Source organism: Lactuca virosa, chromosome 8 (assembly GCF_052849685.1).
Source record: "Lactuca virosa cultivar CGN04683 chromosome 8, Lactuca_virosa_CGN04683_v6, whole genome shotgun sequence".
Classification (NCBI taxonomy): Eukaryota; Viridiplantae; Streptophyta; class Magnoliopsida; order Asterales; family Asteraceae; genus Lactuca; species Lactuca virosa.
The window spans coordinates 329,294,512-329,312,907 of NC_136433.1; the positions used below are offsets into that span (position 1 = coordinate 329,294,512).

The 18,396-nt window shown below is 32.4% G+C and overlaps 2 long non-coding RNA genes across 2 annotated transcripts; both read right to left on the reverse strand.

Annotated features, from left to right (window-relative positions):
* Positions 1–10,580: 10,580 nt before the first annotated feature.
* LOC145133260 (uncharacterized) lies at positions 10,581–11,680 on the reverse strand. Its single transcript, XR_013718509.1, has 4 exons — positions 11,335–11,680; positions 11,113–11,184; positions 10,885–10,968; positions 10,581–10,805 (listed from the first exon to the last, which is right to left on the reverse strand). It is a non-coding gene; the product is annotated as an uncharacterized LOC145133260 (long non-coding RNA).
* A 5,391-nt stretch (positions 11,681–17,071) lies between these two features.
* Positions 17,072–18,171, reverse strand: LOC145133495 (uncharacterized). The gene is made up of 4 exons (XR_013718594.1): positions 17,826–18,171; positions 17,604–17,675; positions 17,376–17,459; positions 17,072–17,296 (listed from the first exon to the last, which is right to left on the reverse strand). It is a non-coding gene; the product is annotated as an uncharacterized LOC145133495 (long non-coding RNA).
* Between the last annotated feature and the right edge of the window lie 225 nt (positions 18,172–18,396).

Consider the following 18,396-nt stretch of genomic DNA (forward strand, 5'->3'; position numbering starts at 1 on the left):
CATGAACTCCTACCCTAGAAAGGAATTTTACCATCGTCGGCACCCACAACCTTTCAAGCTAGAAATCGAGTTTTAGGTGTCAGACCCCGTTACCTCCCGCCCTAAAAATCGAGTTTCAGGTTCTCCTGGTCTTTTTTGTTTAATTTTCGTTTGTTTTGTGTTCGTCGTTTGTATGTTTGCATGCGTTAGTTTGATTTAGGGCTTTATTGCTTCTTTCAGGTGTTGGACCCTTCTCACTGTTCCTTCTGATCCTTTCTCCAAGCTTCTTCTAGGATAATTTTGCAAGAACAGGTCGCTTTCTGTTTCTCTCTACAATTTGATTATGTTGACTTCAAAATTACGCTTTCAATTTTGGGTGTAGGCGATTACTCAGGTTCATCAGGATTTCTTTTAATTTCTATTTGCGGATTGTCTCTTCCTGAGGTGTCTTCTCTCTCTTTGTTCTTCCTTTTGTCTTCTATAATTTTATGTTTCGTAAGGTTCTATTCGAATAGGATGTGTTTGGCTTTTTCATTGACAAAATGAATTTGGTTTTTTTAGCGTTTATTAGAAAATTTATCTCGGTGGCTTAATGATGTCATTTTATGGAGTGGAATGGTATGAATACCAAATGAGATTGAGGCTAATAGTAACAACTTTTATCAATATTGTATTTGGATTCTTTTTAGGAGTATCATTCCCAACAATTTCATTAAACAACATATGTTTTCAACAGTTCTATCATTCTTTCATTCACATGAACCTAATTTTACCATCCATTTATTATCATCAAAAGTAGTTAAAAATAAATTCTTTCATACAGATGAACATTCTGCCTACTCTGCTTCCATCTATTGATCTTGGTTACATAGAGTGTAACTGGGTATCTCTAGTAGTGGTCAGCAAAACAAAGAGCTCAGGTAAACACTTAATAAGCAACGACATCAATGAAATATTAAAATTAAAACTTAAACGAACAAGCAACTCATTTTGATTGTTCTTTAGTGGAATAATATGGTAAATGTGTCATTTTCTTTAGACCGGGTATTTTTCTACTTCTCATTTTTGTTGGAAGTTATAAATTTTAATCATATATAATTTATTTCGCAGTAATTTGCAAGAAAAACGGACAAATTACACCCAATTTCTTAAAATATGCATCCATTAGGTAAAATCTTCAATGGATTTTTGATTTGGTTAAATTTGATGACTTCGTTTTGTATCTTGTATGATGTGGTTAAAATGTTCATTGGGCGAGTGGGTCTGGATTTGATGAGAGGTTGGAATCAGAGTTGGAGTAGATTGAAACGGGGATTGGGAAAAGGAAAGGTGTGACATCCCCATTTTCACGGCCAGAAAAGACCGATTTGTTTATGCTTTATTTTGAAAATCATAGTATCTTTTAAAGAAATATGTTGCGGAATTTGTTCCCAGAAAAACATGATAAATATACTATCAAAGCATTTCCGAAGAAATGTATTTTATTCCTTTTTAAAACATTGGGATGTCATCGTCAATACAGAAACATAAGCATAAACTGACCTTAAATTTATTTATACTAGTGATCTACATCTCCTTAGTCTCTCAGTGTAATGTAGCTTCGTATCGACACCTGTGATACAAATAAACTGAGTGGCTCAGGTTGGGAAACCTGGTGAGTACATAGGGGTTTCAATCCCACAATGTTATATCATATATATATATATATATATATATATATAAAATTGAGAACTCACAAAATATACAATTTCACCATATATATATATATATATATATATATATATATATATATATATATATATATAAGTAACTCTTACCCCACCCCGTCGATCCTCATAACGACACTATCCATACTCTCGGACCTTAAAATTTATCTCTTTACTTAATCAATACTCCCAGATCTAATCCATGCTCTTGGATCAATAACAGTGCCCATTCCATAGTCTCGGATTAGGGACAAATGTCTAAATCCATACTCCCGGATTAATGTCAAATAACTATGTCCTATCCATACTCTCGGACTAAGGACAACTGACTATGTCTTACTCCATACTCCCGGATTAATGACAACTGACTATGTCTTAATCTATACTCCCGGATTAATGACAATTGACTATGTCCAATCCATACTCTCGGACTAGGACAATGACTATGTCTAATCCATGCTCCCGGATCAATGACATATTTTAAAGTTCTATTCTCTGTGTATAACTCACTCGTACTCATAAGAAGATACTACCCAATATTCACCATAATTAATTTAGGTTTACTTATTATCCTAAATCATCATATATAATCAGGTATGTTTTTTAACACATATTTCAGGCAACATCAAATAACTCGCACATAATCATAATACTTCAACCAATACTTGTATTAAAATCATGTTCATGAAAGAAACTATGCACTCACTTGTTAAAGTGATGATTCCAAACTCGGGCAGCGCTTCGCTTCTAATGATTCAATTTTCCTTCGACGAAACCTTGCATTATTATCGCTAAGTTTTAGTCTAATCTATATTACGACTAATTATTAGTCTAGATTCATCATTAACTAAAAGTCTACTTCATGATCTATCAAGTAAGGAACAACCAGGTAGGATCATATCGGAGGTAGGGTCCGTTTGGTATACGAAGTATACTGTTTGGAAATCCCACTTTAAACACCTCACTAAATCATAGCCTAGACATCATCCTCGTAAGTAGATCAATCAGTATAACGACTTGGAATCACTGATAAATCTTGTTTATAGGTTCATAATAATGATAATGAACTTAAACATAAGTTATACTTAAAGTAGGGTAAGCATAACTCACTTACCGAGGGTTTGGCTAGGAGCCGGGCTCTGCAGGGGCAGAACTTCTGAGCCGAAAGATCTTCTTCTCGGAGCCTTTCGGCGCTCTGGGACTCGCCTCTAACACCTAGGGTTTGGCTAGGGAATGGAAGAGAGGGTTTGGGGGTAATGGGAGAGAAAGGGCATGAAATGTGTGAGTTTTGGGGGTGATTTACGCCTCTATTTATAGGCTGTCTGGGCCTTCTCACTTTCATGAGACAAGGTGCTCACGTCGTGAGCCTTGCGTAGGCTCCAAGGCGAAGTCTGGTGCTGACACGTGGCGCCGGACGCAGGTAAAACAACCAATCTTTAAAAATTCATAACTTTCGAATGCGAACTCCGTTTTTGACGTTCTTTATATCCACGCGTAGGTAAAGACAAGATCTACAACTTTTCCTTTGACTCCATCGGCTAATTCTCGACCGATTTTAAATTTAATAGTATGAGAAGATTACACTGTTAAATGACCGTGTAAAATTCATAACTTCTACATACGGATTCCGTTTTTGTCTGTCTTTTTATCGTTGAGATCTGTCACAACTAGGAATTCTAATGCTTTGTAAACATTGAACAAGGATAACATTGTAACTAAAAACTTGAAAGCAATGTATGATGCTTATTCAATGACAACCAAATTCCATCAAACACTCTATTCGAAACACTCAAATAGTCAACAAAAGGTTGGAAACCCTAGAAATCCCGGTTTAAGTCCATTATGGACTAGGATTTCTTTATTGGGCCTAATGGGCCAATAAACCTCCAATGTGACTATCTTGGGCTTAGAACTCTTAAATGGGCTCTAATTGGACCCACTATCATAAGACTTAACCTTTTTGGGCTTTATAAGTCTAAAATGGACTAGTTACCTTTAATGGGCCTTATTGGGCCATAACAATCCAATAAGCCCTAAAAAGCCACAAATCCATTCTTGCATGCACATTTGGGCCGTAACCCACTCCAAAGGCTCAAATGGGCCAAAAGCTATTAAATTGGGCTCCATATTTTGGACTCTAACACCAAGGCCCAAATCTTTTCTTCTCTCTCTCTCTCTCTCTCGGCCCAAGTTAAACAAAACAAAAAAAAAATAGGAAACGAAGGGATAAGGGAGGGTTGACTTTCCATGGTGCCACTTCATAATTATCCATGGGATATCCATGCATCAAGTCACATACTTCCATGCATCCATCCTATCACCTCTCTCTCTCTTCTCCTTCTACTACTCTCGGCCGAGAGTATCAACACACACACACACACACACACTTATTTCACTTCTAAATCCTCTCAAGAACTCACAACAACTTCTTCACTTCTCCTTCAAATTTTTCAAGAGTTAGGGCTCTTCAAGGAGGTTATTCCATAATAATCATCATCATTGGTAAGTTATCGGTTAGATCCATAACCTAGTCTCTTTATTTCATCAAAACTTCTTCCTAACTCACACCATTTTCATGATCTACTTCTTAGAAACTTCTTAAGTTCGAAATCAACCCAAGAAAGCTTGCTAGGGCCGAAAAATAGCATCAAACTCTTCCCTTTCTTCTTCAAATCGAAAACAACAAGCAAAGGTGAGTTCATACCCCTCTATTTTCGGTTTTCACAAGTTTTATAGGGGAGAATGCAAGTAAAATGTGTAGATCTATGTGTATGTGTATGTTATGTGTGATTTCATGTGTTTATGTGGTAAATATGTAACAAAAAGGAAAGAAATCTCGAGATCTATGGCACAAGAAGGAAAATAAACATGATCTAAGATATATTACACTAAAAAAGTCAAGAAAAATTACCCTCTAAGGTTATAATAAACATATTGCAACATAAAACTCATTTTTGGACTATATTTGTCAAATAAACAAAAGTTGGGTTAAAAATTGTCATTCACGGTTTTCTTAAGGACCAAAAGGGTCAAAACAGTTAAAATAAATGTTTTTATGAATATTATGCTCTTCAAAGGACTAGAAATGTGATTTGTAGCTTAATGGGCCAATTTTTGGGCTTTTCGGCCCATAGGCCCAAAAATTGCGAAAAATGTGATTTTCAAGGGGTTGAAATGGTAAATTTCTCAAAACAGGGGGAAAAAGGGTAAACAAAACTATTTCAGGGGTTAAAATGATTTTTTTTTCCAAAACGGATCAAAAATGTAAAGTTTTTGGAATTTGGGTCAAAATTGTAAAAGTTGCTAAAAGTTTGGACTTTAACTGAAAAACTCTTTACAGAAAGGGCTAAAACTGCCAAAGAGTAAATTTTGAGCTAAAAACATTACTTAAACAAGTCTATGGATCAAAAATGTCAAGAAAATGGTTTTAGGGACCTAAAATGTATTTTTTTTTATAAGGGACTAAGATTGTCATTTTTATTGAAGAAGGGTTGAATAGGTCAAACCAATATTTTGAATCAATTATTTTATTATTAAGATATTTGGGTCAAAAATACCAAATTACGACTTATGAAAATAGAATGAAGAATATACATATATTTTTAAATATCGTTATAAACAATCGACAAGCCGCGTGCCGTTACAAATATTAACAATTGTTCAATCAAGCTTCCGATAATTATACTATACCTAAAACAAGTAAATATTCAAATTGTTGGGCTTGAAAGATCCTAATCATGCTTATTGGGCCTTCGTGGCCCATTCACATGACTTTCGGGCCTAACAATGATAACACATGTTTATTGGGCCTCCTGTGACCCAATTACATGTTTAATGGACCCTCAATGGTTTTTACATGCTATTGGGCCTCAGTGGCCCATTATGCATTACTAGTAAGGTCCAAGTAAATTAAATGCGAGAGGGGCCAACGCGCTTTTCGTATACTCGACAGCCTTATATAACATACGAAATTAGTAGGGCCTAGTAGTCCTCTTCTCCTCGTCTGTTAGTCTTACCTTCTTTTTGTATAAAATAAAATTCGATCATTAATCAAGGTTAATCAAACTCATGTGGATTGAGTGAGTAATAACAGGTGACACCAATAAGTGTCGGTTGTAGTTTGTAGTTGTAATCAAAGTCTCCTGGAGGGAGAGCGAGAGTTTGTGTATAGATCTATACGGGTGTGACTCCCCCACACCTAAGCTGTTCGCTACAGTTAGACTCGGCCAGTCTAGGGTGACAAAGCCTTAAGATCAAATTCGATGTTCATTAGAATACTAAGACAGACGAACTAGTCATTATCATGCATGGTTATAACGACTCACGTAGAAATCTGACATCATTAATCAGGGGAAATCATTAATCAAGGGAAATCATTAATCAAAGGAAGATCATTAATCAAGGGAAATCATATTCATTCGATGTAACGATTTAATGAAGCAAAACAATCATAACTTTTATTCGGAAGACATCGGGTTTTTCGGGGAAATAAATCTTACTCACTTGTACTTTCAAACATTATAATGCAAAAACTTCTCATTTATTCATGTTTTGAAATCATTCACGCTTATACTTACAGGATCATCACACTATTTTTCAAGAAAGTTTTATTACAGAAAATATCGGATTTTCTGGGTTTTACCAATGACATAAACTACTTTTCATCAAACACACTTATGAACTCACCAACATTATATATGTTTACCGTTTTCAAAATAACTTGTATTCTCAGGTCATCGTTAGTCAAGGAAGCATCCGGTGTGTTGAAAGTTTCTTTTGTAGTTGCTAATCACCAAACACTTTATATTTTGAAATCATGTAATGTAAACCTTGTACTCGATGTAAACAATGTCAGTTGTACTATGTAATGGTTGGTGATGCATGTGTTATGTTTCATATATATATTCATTGTGATGATATTTCAATTTAAGTCACGCGAGCCCTCGGACGTTTCCGCCGTCTGGTTCGGGGGTGTGACAAGATCCTACTAATGAAATATTCAATTCTTATTTATGTTGCATTGGCCAAAAATGGGTCGATCTAAAATTCGAATTTCGGGCTGTACACTGCTATGCCAAATCTTAGAAAAATCATAACTTCCTCATACGAAGTCAGATTTGAGCGTTCTTTTTATGCACGCTTTCGGTTTGACGTATACTACAACTTTCATTTAGATCTCTAAGGCTAAAAAGTAGTTTATCATAAATTCACTTTTTACCTTATGCGGTGTCGTGCCGGTTTTGCAGTAAAACAATGACGGCCCATAACTTCTTCGTTATAATTCGGATTTCGGCGTTCTTTATATGTATGGAACCCTTGTGACATATACTATAACTTGGTTAAGATTACTCCTTCTAAATAATCTTCCATCAAAAAATCATTTTTGACACTCATTGTCTCTAAATTGACTAGCCCGAATCTGTGGGCGATACAAAAGGGTATTACACTGCAGAGTATCAATCGGTTTCTGTTTTTGGGACAGAAACCGATTGATACTCTGCAGTGTAATACCCTTTTGTATCGCCCACAGATTCGGGCTAGTCAATTTATGAAAACTGCAGCGGAATATGGAAGGAGTGCGTGCGGGAGTTCACTTTTTGATTGCATTTATCCCCAAAAGTGTTACATCGGATACACATATTACCCAAACGGAGTCCCCGGACCAAGTAAAATCATCGCATCGGAACTCTCTATCTATTCAATCCAATATCGTGTTTTGAAAATAATTGAAAAAGAATCATATCAATAATCACTCGACACTTACAGAATCAAAAGTGGGATCTACAATCTATAATCTGATAGTATCAAGATTTTTGTTTTTTTCTTGAAGTTTTATTAATTTGTTTCTGGGTTTGGTATGTTGATGGAGATAGGTAGCGGAGGTGGGCGACATAATACCTAGACGACGGTGGCGATTGTTATCGGGGGTTAGCGATATTGTTTTTTGGGGATTGCTTTTTGTCGGTTTTGAAATCAGCTTTCAAGAAGAAAAAGGACAAGTACTCTCATGGCTATAGAGGCCGGTCAGTTTCTTTCTCCGTTAACATTCATGGTGGATTAAAGAAATCTTGAAAAATCCACTTGCTAGATTTAGCACTAATTTTGTTTTCATCAACTCATAAATAAACATCATTGTAATTTCAAAAATGATAATTTTTGGTTTAATAATAAAAATAAACCTTAAAAAACAAAACAAGTTAGATGGTTTTATATAGGGATGAGCAAATGAACCGAATTGGCCTGACTCGGACCCAACCCGGGAACCGACTTTGGCCGAAAAATTATAATTTTCTCAGCACCCTTGTAATACATGGGTGCTGAGAAAAAAAAACAAAATTAAGTATCAATTTATGTTATTATATCAAAATAATAAATATTTTTAGTTTAATTTCTAATATATAAGTCAATTTTGATTAAGAACTTAAACTCACCATTTGGGTCTACGTTGGTTTAATTTGTGTCCATCGCATCGTGCATGAGAAGGAAAAAAACACAATTAGTGATAAGAATATTTGACATAGATATATCGTAACCTAATTTTTAATAAAAACAAAAACTTAGCTGCAAATCGTAACAAAAAAATAGAAACCTTCTAGTTTATTTAACTTAATTTAAAGATTGTCCGGTTCGGTTCCCGGTTTTGGGACGGTTCCAATGACCGGTTCATACAGGTTCCCGGTTACAAAAATTGACAATATTATAGTATCGGTCCCGGCCCGACCGGTTCTATCGGGTTTCCGTTCCGGTTCCGGTACCGGTTCCGGCTGGTTCCCCGGTTCATATGCTCATCCCTAGTTTTATATTGTCTATGGAATATACTCAATAATTATAATATGAACAATATTTATCAATATTGGTGTCTTAATACAAGCAAATAAGTAAGAACGGAAAACACACAAATGTTGGTGTCTTAATACATTAAGCCATGTTTTTTTGATTAATCTATTAACTCATTATAATCAAATTAAGTAAAAAAGAAATATCTATGTATAACTGTCCATATTACGTGCTTAACATGTCAACAACCATCAGAAGTAATTTCATTTCCATTTTGATTTATAAATTTACTTAGCTTTCAAATAAGTAACTAAATACATGCTTATTTTTTCTTTCAGGGTGAACACTTGGTTCATGTATAAAAATATATCGTCTCTATTTATTTATAAGTCATAAATGATTTTCTTGAGTTTCGAATGATTCAGGCAAGTGGAAAACCGATAGTCTTAAGTCAGCTACTTTAGAGGCTACATACTTTTAGATATCGTGTTTTTTTAAGTTTATCAATTGTCTTACCTCATTTTTTTGTAATAGAAAGTAAAATAAGTTACATTGTGATATGGTTATGAGTTTATGAATTGTCTTACCTCATTCTTTTTATAATAGAAAGTAAAATAAGTTTATATGGTAAATTAATAGAAAACTTCATTTTCATAAATATGCATTCTTTCAAAAAAAAAAAAAAAAAAAAAAACTTCCACCTTTAGAACACCTCTACCCCATGTGAAGCATGAGTTACATTTCTAGTTATATATATATATATATATATATATATATATATATATATATATATATATATATATATATATATATATATATATATATATATATTAGCCGTTACCCGCGTCAAGCGACGGTTGTAAATAGTTTTTTCTAAAATTAGTTTGTAGATGCGATTAATTTTTTTGTGCAAATAAAAATAAACTTAAAAGTTAATTTACATGTTTTATAATAATAAAAATATTAAATTATAATTTAACTTATAGTTTGGTGTTTTACATTGTTGATAGTGTAGACATCTTCAAAAACATGTAGGACTATTAATTTTGATCATATAGTTTACCACCAAATTCGAAGTTCAGTTTTCAAGTTTATTCCCAGACTATCCTCATACTTCCATTTTGTTGCGATTTTGATTCAAAATAATTATCTTGAAGTTGATTTTAATTTGTAAATTTTTATAAACTTTATATAATTGTGTGTTATTTATATTAATTTTCTATATATACATGCCCCATAAGTATAGATGTTCAAAATCGGATACCCAAAATTTTCGGATAGTGAATTTCGATATCCGAACCCGTCCGAAATTCCGAATACAAATTCAGATACTACATTGGGTATCCGAATTTATTTTGGAAATCCAATTACACAATCTAAACAATAAGCCACATTTATTAATAATAATAATATCAATAAAAAGAGTTCACTTATTTAGTAAAGCATTATAATCAATAAAAACAAAATAGATATATAGGAAACAATTCGATAAACGTTTTGTGCCTTTGCGGATTATGTCTACTACCATTGTAAATTAACCATATGAACAATGACCGATTATATTTAGGAGCTTTATAGTACTCAACATTATTAGATCAATTATGTAAGTCGGTAGTTTAGAGTCTCCATAGTCTACATTCTTCATGCTAATCTTGTGTAAAATAAAAAAAAATGCAAATCAAAATGAACACAATAGACACCTAACATCTACATCTACATATCATCATATCATATAATATCATATCATACTATATTATAAATGAAGCATTTTCCTTTCACCACATTCATTTGAAACTCTCATGCATTTTTCCTTTCATCACATTCATTTGAAACTCCTATGACTTTCCAATTTCTTTCTAATAATAATTATAATTGGTTAATAAGGTTAAATAAATATCAAACGTAAAGTGTAATCATATATAAACTAAATTTCGGTATTAAAAGAATATCTTTACTTCTACTTATAAAGTTATGTTTTTTTAACTTTTAACATATTATACATAACTAGATGGGAATCATGTGCGCCCGTTGGCTCTGATTCATATTTTTTTTTGTTCTTTCAGGTATGTACTGCAACATATCATTATATTGATGAAGATATATTTAACATACAGGAGATTTTTGGATAGGTCTTATATAGAAATTTAGGAATGGAAGTAGTTGAACGCAACATATCAAAAGATTATAAAACAAACAAACATATTACACGTACGGATGTTTGTCTTCAGGGAGGTTTTTGATATCTTTTTTCAGATTGTTGATAAGTTCGTCATATTTGTTTTCCATTTCCTGCATGGCCTTCAGCATTTTTGAAGTCTCGTAGTTGTTATCGAACACCAGCTTCTGCATAAAGAAATGAAAGCATATTGCAATAAATGTAATAAACAAATAAACAAAAGTATGTTGCTATTTTTTGACTTACAGTAGAGCTCCATTGCATCGAATTTATGTCCATATCATGAGCTTTTTCCTTCTTGAGGAGCAAGTTATACAAAGCACCATCCACCTCAACAACCAAAAATCAATCCCATTATGTAACCCATACACAGTACACAGTTTTAATATATGGTTATTTTTATTCAACAAAATACATAACAGGAAATCAGTTTTTTTTTTTTTTTAAAAAGGAAAAGAAATCATCTTATCTTACCAAGATGCATTGCCATCACCAGATGGCGAACTTATAATATCCACATCCTACACCTTAATGGTAAGATCATCACTGCAAATGTCACCAAAACTAATTTTAAATTATTTTAAATAATTATATTAGTAATCAAATATTACTATACGTGCATGTAAAATCATTGTAATTATTAATTCATTAAATTTTAGCATTCCCGAAAATGTTAACAGAAAGAGTGTTGGATACCTGTTTGATTCGCCTAAAGGCTGCACACAACGCCAATCATCACTATGACCATCATCTGCCCAAACCTGAAAATAAAAACATAATAGAATATGGTGTACAATTTGATACATTATAACAACTCCATTCGTTGGCAAATCATTTAAAAAGTAATCACAAATGTAAAAGATTCAATGAAAATACATCTTTAAAAATAGTTTTCTTTTTTGCTTACATACCCATGTCTTATTTTCCAGGACTCGACTAATTCACTCTTCAAGTGACAAGATAAAATTCAAAGTACATTGGTAGTTGGTGTTTCTTTTTTGAAAAAAAAAACAAATTTAAGAAAACCGGGGAAAACTGTTAATTGAAATATCAATTATTTTATTATTAAGATATTTGGGTCAAAAATACCAAATTACGACTTATGAAAATAGAATGAAGAATATACATATATTTTTAAATATCGTTATAAATAATCGACAAGCCTCGTGCCGTTACAAATATTAACAATTGTTCAATCAAGCTTCCGACAATTATACTATACCTAAAACAAGTAAATATTCAAATTGTTGGGCTTGAAAGATCCTAATCATGCTTATTGGGCCTTCGTGGCCCATTCACATGACTTTCGGGCCTAACAATGATAACACATGTCTATTGGGCCTCCTGTGACCCAATTACATGTTTAATGGACCCTCAATGGTTTTTACATGCTATTGGGCCTCAGTGGCCCATTATGCATTACTAGTAAGGTCCAAGTAAATTAAATGCGAGAGGGGCCAACGCGCTTTTCGTATACTCGACAGCCTTATATAACATACGAAATTAGTAGGGCCTAGTAGTCCTCTTCTCCTCGTCTGTTAGTCTTACCTTCTTTTTGTATAAAATAAAATTCGATCATTAATCAAGGTTAATCAAACTCATGTGGATTGAGTGAGTAATAACAGGTGACACCAATAAGTGTCGGTTGTAGTTTGTAGTTGTAATCAAAGTCTCCTGAAGGGAGAGCGAGAGTTTGTGTATAGATCTATACGGGTGTGACTCCCCCACACCTAAGTTGTTCGCTACAGTTAGACTCGGCCAGTCTAGGGTGACAAAGCCTTAAGATCAAATTCGATGTTCATTAGAATACTAAGACAGACGAACTAGTCATTATCATGCATGGTTATAACGACTCACGTAGAAATCTGACATCATTAATCAGGGGAAATCATTAATCAAAGGAAATCATTAATCAAGGGAAATCATTAATCAAAGGAAGATCATTAATCAAGGGAAATCATATTCATTCGATGTAACGATTTAATGAAGCAAAACAATCATAACTTTTATTCGGAAGACATCGGGTTTTCCGGGGAAATAAATCTTACTCACTTGTACTTTCAAACATTATAATGCAAAAACTTCTCATTTATTCATGTTTTGAAATCATTCACGCTTATACTTACAGGATCATCACACTATTTTTCAAGAAAGTTTTATTACAGAAAATATCGGATTTTCTGGGTTTTACCAATGACATAAACTACTTTTCATCAAACACACTTATGAACTCACCAACATTATATATGTTTACCGTTTTCAAAATAACTTGTATTCTCAGGTCATCGTTAGTCAAGGAAGCATCCGGTGTGTTGAAAGTTTCTTTTGTAGTTGCTAATCACCAAACACTTTATATTTTGAAATCATGTAATGTAAACCTTGTACTCGATGTAAACAATGTCAGTTGTACTATGTAATGGTTGGTGATGCATGTGTTATGTTTCATATATATATTCATTGTGATGATATTTCAATTTAAGTCACGCGAGCCCTCGGACGTTTCCGCCGTCTGGTTCGGGGGTGTGACAAGATCCTACTAATGAAATATTCAATTCTTATTTATGTTGCATTGGCCAAAAATGGGTCGATCTAAAATTCGAATTTCGGGCTGTACACTGCTATGCCAAATCTTAGAAAAATCATAACTTCCTCATACGAAGTCAGATTTGAGCGTTCTTTTTATGCACGCTTTCGGTTTGACGTATACTACAACTTTCATTTAGATCTCTAAGGCTAAAAAGTAGTTTATCATAAATTCACTTTTTACCTTATGCGGTGTCGTGCCGGTTTTGCAGTAAAACAATGACGGCCCATAACTTCTTCGTTATAATTCGGATTTCGGCGTTCTTTATATGTATGGAACCCTTGTGACATATACTATAACTTGGTTAAGATTACTCCTTCTAAATAATCTTCCATCAAAAAATCATTTTTGACACTCATTGTCTCTAAATTGACTAGCCCGAATCTGTGGGCGATACAAAAGGGTATTACACTGCAGAGTATCAATCGGTTTCTGTTTTTGGGACAGAAACCGATTGATACTCTGCAGTGTAATACCCTTTTGTATCGCCCACAGATTCGGGCTAGTCAATTTATGAAAACTGCAGCGGAATATGGAAGGAGTGCGTGCGGGAGTTCACTTTTTGATTGCATTTATCCCCAAAAGTGTTACATCGGATACACATATTACCCAAACGGAGTCCCCGGACCAAGTAAAATCATCGCATCGGAACTCTCTATCTATTCAATCCAATATCGTGTTTTGAAAATAATTGAAAAAGAATCATATCAATAATCACTCGACACTTACAGAATCAAAAGTGGGATCTACAATCTATAATCTGATAGTATCAAGATTTTTGTTTTTTTCTTGAAGTTTTATTAATTTGTTTCTGGGTTTGGTATGTTGATGGAGATAGGTAGCGGAGGTGGGCGACATAATACCTAGACGACGGTGGCGATTGTTATCGGGGGTTAGCGATATTGTTTTTTGGGGATTGCTTTTTGTCGGTTTTGAAATCAGCTTTCAAGAAGAAAAAGGACAAGTACTCTCATGGCTATAGAGGCCGGTCAGTTTCTTTCTCCGTTAACATTCATGGTGGATTAAAGAAATCTTGAAAAATCCACTTGCTAGATTTAGCACTAATTTTGTTTTCATCAACTCATAAATAAACATCATTGTAATTTCAAAAATGATAATTTTTGGTTTAATAATAAAAATAAACCTTAAAAAACAAAACAAGTTAGATGGTTTTATATAGGGATGAGCAAATGAACCGAATTGGCCTGACTCGGACCCAACCCGGGAACCGACTTTGGCCGAAAAATTATAATTTTCTCAGCACCCTTGTAATACATGGGTGCTGAGAAAAAAAAACAAAATTAAGTATCAATTTATGTTATTATATCAAAATAATAAATATTTTTAGTTTAATTTCTAATATATAAGTCAATTTTGATTAAGAACTTAAACTCACCATTTGGGTCTACGTTGGTTTAATTTGTGTCCATCGCATCGTGCATGAGAAGGAAAAAAACACAATTAGTGATAAGAATATTTGACATAGATATATCGTAACCTAATTTTTAATAAAAACAAAAACTTAGCTGCAAATCGTAACAAAAAAATAGAAACCTTCTAGTTTATTTAACTTAATTTAAAGATTGTCCGGTTCGGTTCCCGGTTTTGGGACGGTTCCAATGACCGGTTCATACAGGTTCCCGGTTACAAAAATTGACAATATTATAGTATCGGTCCCGGCCCGACCGGTTCTATCGGGTTTCCGTTCCGGTTCCGGTACCGGTTCCGGCTGGTTCCCCGGTTCATATGCTCATCCCTAGTTTTATATTGTCTATGGAATATACTCAATAATTATAATATGAACAATATTTATCAATATTGGTGTCTTAATACAAGCAAATAAGTAAGAACGGAAAACACACAAATGTTGGTGTCTTAATACATTAAGCCATGTTTTTTTGATTAATCTATTAACTCATTATAATCAAATTAAGTAAAAAAGAAATATCTATGTATAACTGTCCATATTACGTGCTTAACATGTCAACAACCATCAGAAGTAATTTCATTTCCATTTTGATTTATAAATTTACTTAGCTTTCAAATAAGTAACTAAATACATGCTTATTTTTTCTTTCAGGGTGAACACTTGGTTCATGTATAAAAATATATCGTCTCTATTTATTTATAAGTCATAAATGATTTTCTTGAGTTTCGAATGATTCAGGCAAGTGGAAAACCGATAGTCTTAAGTCAGCTACTTTAGAGGCTACATACTTTTAGATATCGTGTTTTTTTAAGTTTATCAATTGTCTTACCTCATTTTTTTGTAATAGAAAGTAAAATAAGTTACATTGTGATATGGTTATGAGTTTATGAATTGTCTTACCTCATTCTTTTTATAATAGAAAGTAAAATAAGTTTATATGGTAAATTAATAGAAAACTTCATTTTCATAAATATGCATTCTTTCAAAAAAAAAAAAAAAAAAAAAAAAAACTTCCACCTTTAGAACACCTCTACCCCATGTGAAGCATGAGTTACATTTCTAGTTATATATATATATATATATATATATATATATATATATATATATATATATATATATATATATATATATATTAGCCGTTACCCGCGTCAAGCGACGGTTGTAAATAGTTTTTTCTAAAATTAGTTTGTAGATGCGATTAATTTTTTTGTGCAAATAAAAATAAACTTAAAAGTTAATTTACATGTTTTATAATAATAAAAATATTAAATTATAATTTAACTTATAGTTTGGTGTTTTACATTGTTGATAGTGTAGACATCTTCAAAAACATGTAGGACTATTAATTTTGATCATATAGTTTACCACCAAATTCGAAGTTCAGTTTTCAAGTTTATTCCCAGACTATCCTCATACTTCCATTTTGTTGCGATTTTGATTCAAAATAATTATCTTGAAGTTGATTTTAATTTGTAAATTTTTATAAACTTTATATAATTGTGTGTTATTTATATTAATTTTCTATATATACATGCCCCATAAGTATAGATGTTCAAAATCGGATACCCAAAATTTTCGGATAGTGAATTTCGATATCCGAACCCGTCCGAAATTCCGAATACAAATTCAGATACTACATTGGGTATCCGAATTTATTTTGGAAATCCAATTACACAATCTAAACAATAAGCCACATTTATTAATAATAATAATATCAATAAAAAGAGTTCACTTATTTAGTAAAGCATTATAATCAATAAAAACAAAATAGATATATAGGAAACAATTCGATAAACGTTTTGTGCCTTTGCGGATTATGTCTACTGCCATTGTAAATTAACCATATGAACAATGACCGATTATATTTAGGAGCTTTATAGTACTCAACATTATTAGATCAATTATGTAAGTCGGTAGTTTAGAGTCTCCATAGTCTACATTCTTCATGCTAATCTTGTGTAAAATAAAAAAAAATGCAAATCAAAATGAACACAATAGACACCTAACATCTACATCTACATATCATCATATCATATAATATCATATCATACTATATTATAAATGAAGCATTTTCCTTTCACCACATTCATTTGAAACTCTCATGCATTTTTCCTTTCATCACATTCATTTGAAACTCCCATGACTTTCCAATTTCTTTCTAATAATAATTATAATTGGTTAATAAGGTTAAATAAATATCAAACGTAAAGTGTAATCATATATAAACTAAATTTCGGTATTAAAAGAATATCTTTACTTCTACTTATAAAGTTATGTTTTTTTAACTTTTAACATATTATACATAACTAGATGGGAATCATGTGCGCCCGTTGGCTCTGATTCATATTTTTTTTTGTTCTTTCAGGTATGTACTGCAACATATCATTATATTGATGAAGATATATTTAACATACAGGAGATTTTTGGATAGGTCTTATATAGAAATTTAGGAATGGAAGTAGTTGAACGCAACATATCAAAAGATTATAAAACAAACAAACATATTACACGTACGGATGTTTGTCTTCAGGGAGGTTTTTGATATCTTTTTTCAGATTGTTGATAAGTTCGTCATATTTGTTTTCCATTTCCTGCATGGCCTTCAGCATTTTTGAAGTCTCGTAGTTGTTATCGAACACCAGCTTCTGCATAAAGAAATGAAAGCATATTGCAATAAATGTAATAAACAAATAAACAAAAGTACGTTGCTATTTTTTGACTTACAGTAGAGCTCCATTGCATCGAATTTATGTCCATATCATGAGCTTTTTCCTTCTTGAGGAGCAAGTTATACAAAGCACCATCCACCTCAACAACCAAAAATCAATCCCATTATGTAACCCATACACAGTACACAGTTTTAATATATGGTTATTTTTATTCAACAAAATACATAACAGGAAATCAGTTTTTTTTTTTTAAAAAAAAGGAAAAGAAATCATCTTATCTTACCAAGATGCATTGCCATCACCAGATGGCGAACTTATAATATCCACATCCTACACCTTAATGGTAAGATCATCACTGCAAATGTCACCAAAACTAATTTTAAATTATTTTAAATAATTATATTAGTAATCAAATATTACTATACGTGCATGTAAAATCATTGTAATTATTAATTCATTAAATTTTAGCATTCTCGAAAATGTTAACAGAAAGAGTGTTGGATACCTGTTTGATTCGCCTAAAGGCTGCACACAACGCCAATCATCACTATGACCATCATCTGCCCAAACCTGAAAATAAAAACATAATAGAATATGGTGTACAATTTGATACATTATAACAACTTCATTCGTTGGCAAATCATTTAAAAAGTAATCACAAATGTAAAAGATTCAATGAAAATACATCTTTAAAAATAGTTTTCTTTTTTGCTTACATACCCATGTCTTATTTTCCAGGACTCGACTAATTCACTCTTCAAGTGACAAGATAAAATTCAAAGTACATTGGTAGTTGGTGTTTCTTTTTTGAAAAAAAAAACAAATTTAAGAAAACCGGGGAAAACTGTTAATTGAAATATCAATTATTTTATTATTAAGATATTTGGGTCAAAAATACCAAATTACGACTTATGAAAATAGAATGAAGAATATACATATATTTTTAAATATCGTTATAAATAATCGACAAGCCTCGTGCCGTTACAAATATTAACAATTGTTCAATCAAGCTTCCGACAATTATACTATACCTAAAACAAGTAAATATTCAAATTGTTGGGCTTGAAAGATCCTAA